We start from the raw sequence: 10,508 nt of genomic DNA, 5'->3' as shown, positions 1-10,508 counted from the left end.
ATTATTAAATATCATAGCTATTCTACATATTTATTAACATATTCAATAATAAATGACCTATCTTATGATTCATTAATGGTTTGTTGAGGGAAGCCTCTTGAATAGTGGTGGGTTAAACTTAAGAATGATAGGGCTTTTAAAGGTAACCTAGGTTTGTCCGGTGCAGGCTTTGTAGCTAGAGATGAGTTGGCAAATATCCTTGTTAGTGGGCTAAGAAATTGTCAAAGGGATCAAATAATGAGGCCTAATATTTGGTTGCGATCAATGCAATCTTAATGGTAAATTGCATTTAGAAGGTTATTTGCAGATTGTAGTAAATGTTATAATTAAAGGGGAGATCGATGCTTGGTATTTAAACAAGCATATCTGAAGAATTAGAACACTTCTAGAGACATTTGAGGACTTTAGGGTGTCTCATGTCCTTTGAGAAGAAAATGTTGCAAGGATAAACTATCTAAAGCTTGTGTTGGGAATTCTAACTAGGGAACATTAGAATTTTTTTAAGACTTCAGAAGTTTTGATTTGGCTAATGTATAAAGCAGTTGGGGTGCTTTTGAATTAATTAATGTTGGGCTTTTGATTTGGGAAGTCTTTCCCATCGATGGGTGGTAGGACTATAGACAGTTATGAGGTGGTATGTTTGTTTGAGGGATGTTTAGGTAATGATGCGGGGTTACACCTTAAAGTTGATGGGTAATTTCTTCCTCTCTGATAATTGTGGATGAGAGTATGATGGGCTTTTTGTTTTGTTAGTTGATGACATTGGATGTTGATATTTAGAGAGTTATGCGCCCTTTTTATGGCCTGTGGTTGCATTTGGTTTTGTAGTTAGAAAGTTCTTCTACAAAATTGATTGAGTTGGGTTTGAGGATGGAGGTAAACTTTTCTTTGGAGTCCCAATCATCTTCCTACAATTCATAGGGTGCTAATGGTGAAGCAAATGTGGGGTCTTTTTCAATTCGACGATATGCAATTCTAGGACCATGTGTGTACAATTCTCAGGGGGATATTCTACTTGAATATATATATCTTCCCTCGAAACAATCTGTGTATTACTTTCCTTGTCTTGCTTTTGATTTGATGCTTAGAACAAGGGTGGAGGCTATGAGGGTGATGTGATTTTGAGTGGAGTCTTAGTTAGTTGAGGGTGTGAAAGGTATTGTAGACCATGTGGAGCTTGGCATTGGATTACACATGCAATAGGGGCCATGGAGGGTTTTTGGTGGAGATGTGGGAGAATTACAACCTCTGATTATATGGAGCTCTTCCCACTTGATAAAGGCATAGATTAAGGGTGCTTGCATGGGAGGGGTGCAGTTGTTGTTGTACATTCAAAATATGGAAGAGCAGGAGAGGAGATGAAAGATGAAGTTTACACTTGTCAAGTCTAGGGCTTCCTTGGGTGAATCTAGCTCAATAGCTTCAAAGGCAAAGCGTCGAAGGTTGAGTAAAAATATGAAGTGTGGTGGTATGAGTTTTCCTAATATGTCAAAGGATGAGATGTAGCGTTGGTTTTAATGAGATTATTTCTATGTTTTTTTGTCTATTTATGGTTTGGTTATGCCCAATTTGGGTAGCATAGGTAGATGTAAAGATCAATCTAGTTTTGGGTAGTAATGTAGTTCTTGAAGGTCTCTTGGTGAATCATGTATGACAAATGTAATGGAGGTTTCTTGGTATTTTAGGTAGGACTTATTCTTTAGAAGTTGCAATTTGCCACATCAGTGGCTCAATGTACTTTGTATTTTTGAAAATTAATACTAACAAAATATGATTACCAAAAAGAAAAATAGATAACCTATCTTATAAAATTATATTTTTTTCCCTTTTTCCTACCATAAGAAAATCTATCTTTATTTCACTCAAGTCATCTCTAAACTTACATAGAGATTTAAATATTATAAATTAGAAGAATTATCTTTCTCTTCTTTCTTTCTTTATAATAAATATCACACTAGTAATGATGATTTCAAAATAAAAAGAAAAAATCTTTGTTTGGAATATCTCTATAAAAATTGTAGCTACCACATTTCTAACATAAGATTAGGTGTTGTTTTAACATAATAAAGTTTGAGTTAATTCAATGGTAAAGGATTCATGTGTACTTTGGGTGAGAATTTTAGAATGATGCAAATATGTTTGAGTCATGATTAATTGCATGTATAATAAAATACCTACAAAATAATATATTTCATAGCCACACAACCTATATAAACAATTATATAGATTCTTAATAATTAGCAATCTTAGAAAAAAATTTTAAAATCATAATATTCTAAATTAAAATCACATTTGATTCCAATATTTTCTAATCTATAGAGAAGATTGTTTTAAATCTAATATTAGATGATTCATTTGGATCACATATATACATATTTCAATGGTATGCCCATTGTTACACATTAAGTATCTAGTTTTTCCTCCTTTTTTAAAATAATATTTTAATGATTCTTAGAAAATCTAAATTTTTATTTTAATTGACTAGATATGTGATTATAACTTGTATTAAAATAAATAATTCTTAGATGTCTATTTTTATCTCTTAACAATAAAGTTAACACAAGATTCTAAACATACATCTTTTGATGTCTTATATACCTTACTCATACAAAGTTTGATAGTTACAAGAATCCTAAAAGACCATTTAAAATAGAAGAAATGACTTTTTATATATTCATACATCATTATAAACACAAAATTACTTATAATTTAATAAAAAAATATTATATAATTTTATTATTTATAAATATTATAAATAATAATTATAATAAATATAATCATGATTTATATATTTAACTTTTTAAATTAAATATTTAAAAAATTAAATAATAAATAATTATTAAACATCTTATCTATTCTATACATCTATTCAGCTATTCAAAAATAGATGATCTATCTTATAAAATTATATTGTTCCTCTTCTACTCTCTATAAGAAAATCTCTCTTTCTTTTATACTTAATATAAATTATTTGTAAAGTTTGATATAGATTGAGAATATCATTAAAAAAACAGTTTAATATAGATTGTTAATATCATTAATTTTTTTTATCTTTATTTTTTCACATATTGATAGGGATGATAGGAAAATTTTCTTTATTAAGAATAATGAAGATATGTAATTTGAAAGTTATTCAAAATGTGTACTGTATTTATTCAAAATGTGTACCTGTATTTATAAAAAGATTGTGTGTAAATTTTTCATTTTAACATTTCAAATCATATTCCATAATCTAAACTTCTAAGCTACAGGCAAGTATCTCCCTCATGATGCAGAGAGGAAATTCTGCTTCTCCAAGGTTCATTACAACGTGAATTCAACTCTACAACTCTACGCCATTGAAGTTATTTACAACACAAATCACCACTCAACTCTACAAAATTGATTAACTATAATGACGAACAATCACATGCTCGGATACCGCAGATCCCAAAGATCATTTTTAATTGTCATCATAGTTAACAAATCTGGAGCTTCTTTATTCTCTGGAAATAGAAGGCGTGGAAACTAAAGCCCATTCTCTAGCAGCGACAGTGCTCTTTCTCCTCGGCATGGCTTCCTCCAGCATGATAACCACATCTTTCATGGAGGGTCGATCCTTGGGAAATTATCAAAACCAAAACAGAGCAATCTTCAAAACCAAGTTCATCTCTTCCTGAACATCACTACACAAATTATCAACAACGCTAGGGTCTAGCAACTACAGCATTGCTTCGCTGGTTCTGATTTTATCTCTAATCCAATCCGCAATAGTCATTGCCTCTCCATACTCCTGCTCTACTGGTTTTCTTCCAGTCACCAATTCCATGAACACCACGCAAAAGCTGTATATATCGCTCTTCTCATCCACCTTCAATGCCTATGTGTAGGCATATTCTGTTTTTTTTCAAAGAGATAAACTCAAATCTTAGTGGAATTAAAACAAATTGAAGTCCACAACAAGATTAATGCGTAGTTCTGTTTGAATGGAAATTTAGTTCCTATATAAGCTTTGATTATTATTACCTGGAGCAATGTATCCATAGGAACCTGCAACCACTGACATGGTTTCGTTCTTCTGCATAAACTTGGCGAGCCCAAAGTCTGCAACATGAGCATCCAGATTGGAATCGAGCAGAATATTATTGGACTTGACCTTTCTGTGGATCATAAAAGGAGAACAGTCGTGATGCAGATAGCAAAGCCCCTGAGCAATTCCGAAAGCAATGTTACACCTAGAAACCCAGTCTGCCAACAGATTGTTGTGAGCAGACTTCCCATGAAGAGCAGCTGCAAGGTTTCCATTGGGCATGTATTCATAGATGAGCAGGGTATTGACATCGTTGTAGCAATAGCCAAGCAATCTGAGTATGTTTCTGTGCCTCAGGTTTCCCAGCATTTCCACCTCTGCTTCAACGCCGGGGACTGAAACTCCTAAATCTTGGTGAATTTTCCATACCTTTTTGACGGCTTCAGTGCCCTCTCATCGTGGCATATCTGCCCTGTAAACAGTACCAGCGGCACCCATTCCTATAATGTTGGTTTCATTTATACAGGCCAATATGTCATTGGTAGTGAAGTTTAGCCTTTGGAAGGCTGTCATCCTCCAGGGCCACTCTTCCGTGTCCTTGAACCTTTACCCTATAGCTATAATAGCGCTTGTAGACTAAACAGGCCCCCACTATAAAAATTCCACGCAAACTAAAATTAAACTTCGAATAAGCCAAACAAAAATGTGCTCTGCCCTTTCCTGAAATGCTTCTTGTTGTTTTACCACTTGTTCAGCTGCCCAGTATTCCCCAGCAAAGCTCAGTGTTGCCCACAAAGTTATCAGCTGTCATTGTTCTAAACAGCCCATCCATTGGAAAAGGGCCGGAGAGGTGGTTGTAAGACACATTGAAAATTTGCAGTGTTGTCATGCTTCCGTATGGTGAAGGAATGTCGCCAGTCAGAGAGTTATGAGAGAGATATATTACTGCCAAGGCCCGCATTTCTTCAAGCTCGGCTGGGATACTTCCATTGAGCTGATTCTGTTACAAATCCAATGTCACCAGCCTCTGGCAGGCTCCAATGCTTACTAGAATAGATCCCCACAAATTGTTGTGAGACAGGTTTAGGACGGATAGGTAGCTGGTGCAGTGGCACCCATGAAAGAATTAATTTACCATCATTATGATTTAATATTATGTACAAATGTAAGCATGAAATGCGACATGGCTGAAGGACCCAGGAATAATTAATATCTTATCATTATTATCTAAGCTGATGTGCAAGTTTAATAGGTAATGTATCTTATAAAGAATCCTCAAACAAAAGGATTTTACACTATTTTGTAACCAATGAGAATCGAATGAATGATCTTGGGGTAGTTGTAAAACGGTTTGTAAACTGTTAAGATAGTTTTTAAAAGACATCTCATAATGTAATGGAAGGGCATAGAAGAGGATCGATAAGAGGGGAAAAGAGAATAGGTTTGAAGAAGAAAGTAAATTGAGAAGAAACTCTCATGCCAGAGAGCCATAGGTTTGTAATCTGTCATTAGTATATAATGGAAGTGTGTTTTAGTTTTAATAATGTTTCAGTCTTCTCTTTATTGATCTTTGTTATTACATCCAAGCATTCAGTTACAGTTCATTGTTTCATTGATAGAAAGAATGTTATAACAGTTTCGTTCGGGTTCCAAGTTAAAGACAATCAGTTTAATATTACCATTATTTTATTGTTTTTATTGTGATTGCTCCGCATCAGTAGCTACAATTCTGGAACCGATCTGAGATCTCCCCTGTGAGAGTGTTTTGAGAAATGGAAAATTTCTCCAAACTGGGCATTTTCCCGATGTCCAAAGAGAGGCCTCCCTTGAGCTTGTTGAAGGACAGATTAAAGAAAGAAAGCGTAGGGGATTGGAGAAGATCTCGGGGTATTTCATGATTCAGATTATTGTGAGACAACTCAAGCATGATGAACTTTGGGAGGCTTCCGAACCCAGCGGGGAGTGGACCGATCAGCTTATTCTTGTGTAGTCTTACCCTCGAAGGAGCTGGGCACCTGGCAAGCTATTTCTGAAAAGGAGAAGCCATCTGAGGCCGCCTCTTCTACACAGCTCCAGATGTATTGGTCCGCTGAGAAAATTAGACGATGCATCCAACACCTCCAAATCTGAATTCCTTCCTAGTTGCTGGGGCAGCCAGCCACAAAGAGAATTTTTCCATACCTGCAGCGTCTTAAGATTGGGCAGATCCCCAATACTTTCAGGTATCGCCCCACTTAAATTATTGTACATAACTTACCAATTTCAATGGGAATGGTTCCTGGAAGAGCATTGTGAGACAAATCTAAAGCCATCATTGACGACATGTTTCCAAATTCTGCGGGTATAGCTCCTGTCAACTTATTACTAAAAAGAAACAGTTTATTGACCCGTTGAAGTTGCCCTAGTTCGTTTGGAATTGTGCCCTCCAAATTACAATAGGCCAGATCTAAAAGCTGTAGATTGGTCAGGTTCCCAAATTCATGAGGGACGCCGCCCTCCAAATTGTTGGAGCGGATACTCAGCATCTCCAGCAGCGGCAGCCTCTGGAGATGCTGAGTATCCCCATATGACTTTGGAATTGTCCCGTTAAAGTTGTTTCGCCAAAAATCCAGATACTCAACCCTCTTAAGCCTCCCAATATCTTCCGGCAGCGGTCCCATGGAATTATTGGTACTAGCATCAATGCTGACCAGCCCGCAGATCCGCTCCACGCCGGCAGGAAACGTTCCAGAGAAATTATTGTTACTTACATCCAAATCGACCAACTGCGTGAGATTGGCAATGGAAGCAGGTAAAACTTCAGAGAATGCATTGCTGCTAATTTGGAGAAATCGAAGCTCAGACAGGAGCTCAATGTCATCGGAAATTTGACCAGTGAGATTCATATTAGAAACATCAAGCTCTATAACTCTCCCATTCGCGTTGCATTTAACACCATTCCAGCTGCAATGCCGACTAATATTAGTCATCTCATAATCCCAATCAGTCAAATGCCCCAGTGGGTCATATACGCCAGATTTAAACGCTATAAGGGCCTTTGCATCCGCATTCTGATTAGCCCAACAAATCAAAATAATCAGGGACAACACAGCTGCTGTAAATAGGGCGGACCCCATCTGGTTCACATCTAAGGTTGCATACAATAAAATCTAGGGCATAGAAATGAATTATGTAACCGTCCCCACCATCTTCTCTGTTCAGGGACTGCAAATGCTCATTATTTCAAATCATACATCTCAAAAACATGTATTGTGCAAATTGAGGAGTTCTTGAAGAATGCGAAGAATCATGGAAAAATGCTGCTTCTGCTATTCTTTTATGACTAGATTATACCAATGAAGACTACTCCATTAATTGGTGGAGATAATGTTCATCCATTGAATAATTATAGAATGTATTGAGAAACCGGAGATAATATATCTCCAAATATATAGATAATATTCAATTGAAATCTTTTATATGTCATCCTATCTATTTACTGTATTGAATTTTAACATCATTGATTAATTTACCATTCTAACATTTCACACCTTATCTATATCTACATTATAGAAATAGCCGAGATTAGGCTTTTTTCCGTTTCTTATGGAGAAGTTTGAAATAAACAAGGGACACAAGCATCGAAGTTCCTGCTTATAGGGAAATAGTTTTGCAATTAGATATATTGAAAATAAAATGTAGTTAGCATTCAATGAAAACTCAAATTTGGTCAACCTTGTAGCTAGTATAGTTTTCATTTTGCATGTACAAAATGTTGGTGTACCTACTATTTGAATATCTTAGAATCTAATTTCAATATGCAATACAATTTAGGAGTTGACATTTATTATTTGGTTGAGTTAAAATTTAAGATCTAAATTAAATTTGAGGAATGTCTTTTCATGTTGAATATATTCTTCATCCAAAAATAAGGTATGTTGTAGGGGAGATGCCTGAATGAACTTGACTCCGTGCTCCACTATGATACAATGAACTTGACTCCGTGCTCCACTATGATACAATGTAGGAAGATTCTTAGCACGATCTTGATGTTGTGACCAATGATTTGTTGATGTCTATGACATAAGCAAATGAAGATTGAATTTGCATATTGCTACTCACTAAAATTGAACAAACTTTCTTAAATTTTTAATTATTAGGTATATTAATGTTGCAATGATACAAAAAAAACAAAACAAAACCCTTCTCTTGAAAAAGAAACAAAAAGCTTGAAACATTGGAAATGATGGTGTTTCCATTTTTGAGGGCACTGTACTCAATGCATTTTCTTAAACAAATATATCTATACATAGATACATGTGTGTGTGTGTGTGTGTGTGTGTGCGTATATACACACATATATACTCACACACACACACACACACACACACACACACACACATATATGTTGAATTGTTTGAGGCCATGTTTTATGTGGAATTTTGCTACTTTTGATCTGAGCTGGTAGATTGCCAAAAACAATGCAATTAAGAGAAAATTTATTTCTGTGGGTTTGTAGTTATTGACAAGTATTTTGCATGTCAATGGGACATGGGAGTTAAGGATGCAAACAAGTGTCTTATAATATAAGTTAGAAAAATGGGACAAAGTCATGCGAAGCAAGTTAAACACTTGGCCATGAAATGTTTGTTGCTATTGTTCTTCTTTTCCTTTATTGGGATTGAATGAAAATCAATACACCTGTAGAGATATCTAATTGAAAAATTGGAACCATTTATTTGATTCTCAATCAAGTAATCTTGCATTGCTTGTGTCTTGCAAGAGGGTTGTCAGATTTTGTGACTTTTGGGTTGCCAAGTTTGATCGAAGAGCTTTTTAGCGTAGTGGATTTGATTGTACAAAAAGCAAGGAGGAACATGAAAGGTTGAAGATCCTTGGACAAGAAAACTCAAACTTCAAATATAAATCGAATACACATTGCTTGCACCTCCTTATAATCCTACTCATATTTGGTATAATTTTGGATTTAATTCTCCATTTTTTTTTCACCCTTTCCCACCAAGTGAATTGAGTTGTAGGGGAAGCCATCAGGAAGCTTTTTTTTCTTTATTAGTTTATGTTTCGAGAAATTTGTACAAGAAATTCCAAAATTTTGTCCAAGCCCACTAGTCATAGTAGCCTAATTCCTCCTAGGCTTACTCCAGCATGATATAATATCTATGATCACACCCAGATTGGCTAAAATCTTCCATGTCATTCTAATCATTGAAATGTACTTGTTTGATTGGGAGATTTGAGTGTTATCAGGCATAATTTGTTGATATCACTTATACTCTGAATTTGGGCTTGTTATAATGGGTTTAAAAGAAGCTTTAGGGGATCATCAATTCATCATCAATATGTGTTGAAATTGTGATGAATTCAAAAAGGGGTCAAGTACATTACAATCTCATGTCTTTGGCATTGATGACAGTGTCATAGATCTAAATTGGTGTGATTTGCAATGGGTTTGTATTGAGCGTGTAAGCAACGATAATAATTTTAAAGAAATAAAATTCCAGCTTGAGAAAGAAGATATACAGAGTATAGAGGCTTATTTGTAATAGGAAAATTAATCCTCCAAATAATGGCACAAAAGGAAGAGGTGTAGTTGTAGATGAAGTTTTCATTGACTAGAGTCTGAACAAAAATCTTTTTTTCTACTTGAACTTAATTTCATTGTTCAATTAGTTGGACCATTCAGTCCTATATTTGTATAAGATGTATTCTTCTTAAGAATATTCAGAAAGATCCAAGCAATTGTTCCTTATTCGTTAGACTCAGAAGATATGTAAAATATAAGTAATCGATATGGCCAAAATCCAAGTAGCCATGCGACTTTTCCTTTGAAAATATAGTTTATATAAATTTATGGAAGGAATTGATACAAAAGATGTGCGTAGATGTATTGAATGCACATGATTTTTTTTTCACTTTTATTGGGTTCTATATTATCATTGATATTTTAATTTCAAACTATTGCAAGGAGGGCAAGATAAAAAAAATTACAAAGATTTTTTAGGGAAATGTTGTATTGGGTTTGTGAAAATTAGATATGCAATTAAAAACAATTAGTACTTGTTTTTCTAATATCAATCCTTTTGAAAATTCTATTATAGTAGTAGTGGAATCAGGCATCATCAAAGAAGTAACAACAAGAGAAATTTCAGAGGAATAGGAACAAGAGAAATTTGAAAGGAAGGATAGAAAATAATAGTAGAAGAGCAGAAGTACATGGCAAGAAATGTTCTCTCCTTATTGGAAGGCCCATTATTAGATGGATGATCAAATGTATAAAGTCGACAAAGTTTTGGCCACTGGCGATCTCGAGGTAGTCCTCCTAGCGGCTTCCACACTCTAGAGAGTTGTGCATAAGCTGGTATGCTTCATTGCAAATGCCAAATCATGAGATTTTAGATTTGAGTAACTAACTAAAACACACAGAGAAGAATAGTCACCTAGAAGGACATGAGAAGAGTGGGTTGCAAAGATGAGTCGATGGAAAGTTCATCACTGGTGC

The 10,508-nt window shown here is 34.9% G+C and overlaps 1 pseudogene; it reads right to left on the bottom strand.

The window, feature by feature from the left end:
• Positions 1-3,289: 3,289 nt before the first annotated feature.
• LOC149577818 (uncharacterized) lies at positions 3,290-7,190 on the bottom strand (annotated as a pseudogene).
• Positions 7,191-10,508: the final 3,318 nt, after the last annotated feature.

Source organism: Cupressus sempervirens, chromosome 1, assembly GCF_028749045.1.
Source record: "Cupressus sempervirens isolate cs-2001-9-10 chromosome 1, ASM2874904v1, whole genome shotgun sequence".
In the NCBI taxonomy this organism is placed as follows: Eukaryota; Viridiplantae; Streptophyta; class Pinopsida; order Cupressales; family Cupressaceae; genus Cupressus; species Cupressus sempervirens.
This window is presented reverse-complemented; position numbering and strand designations above follow the sequence as displayed.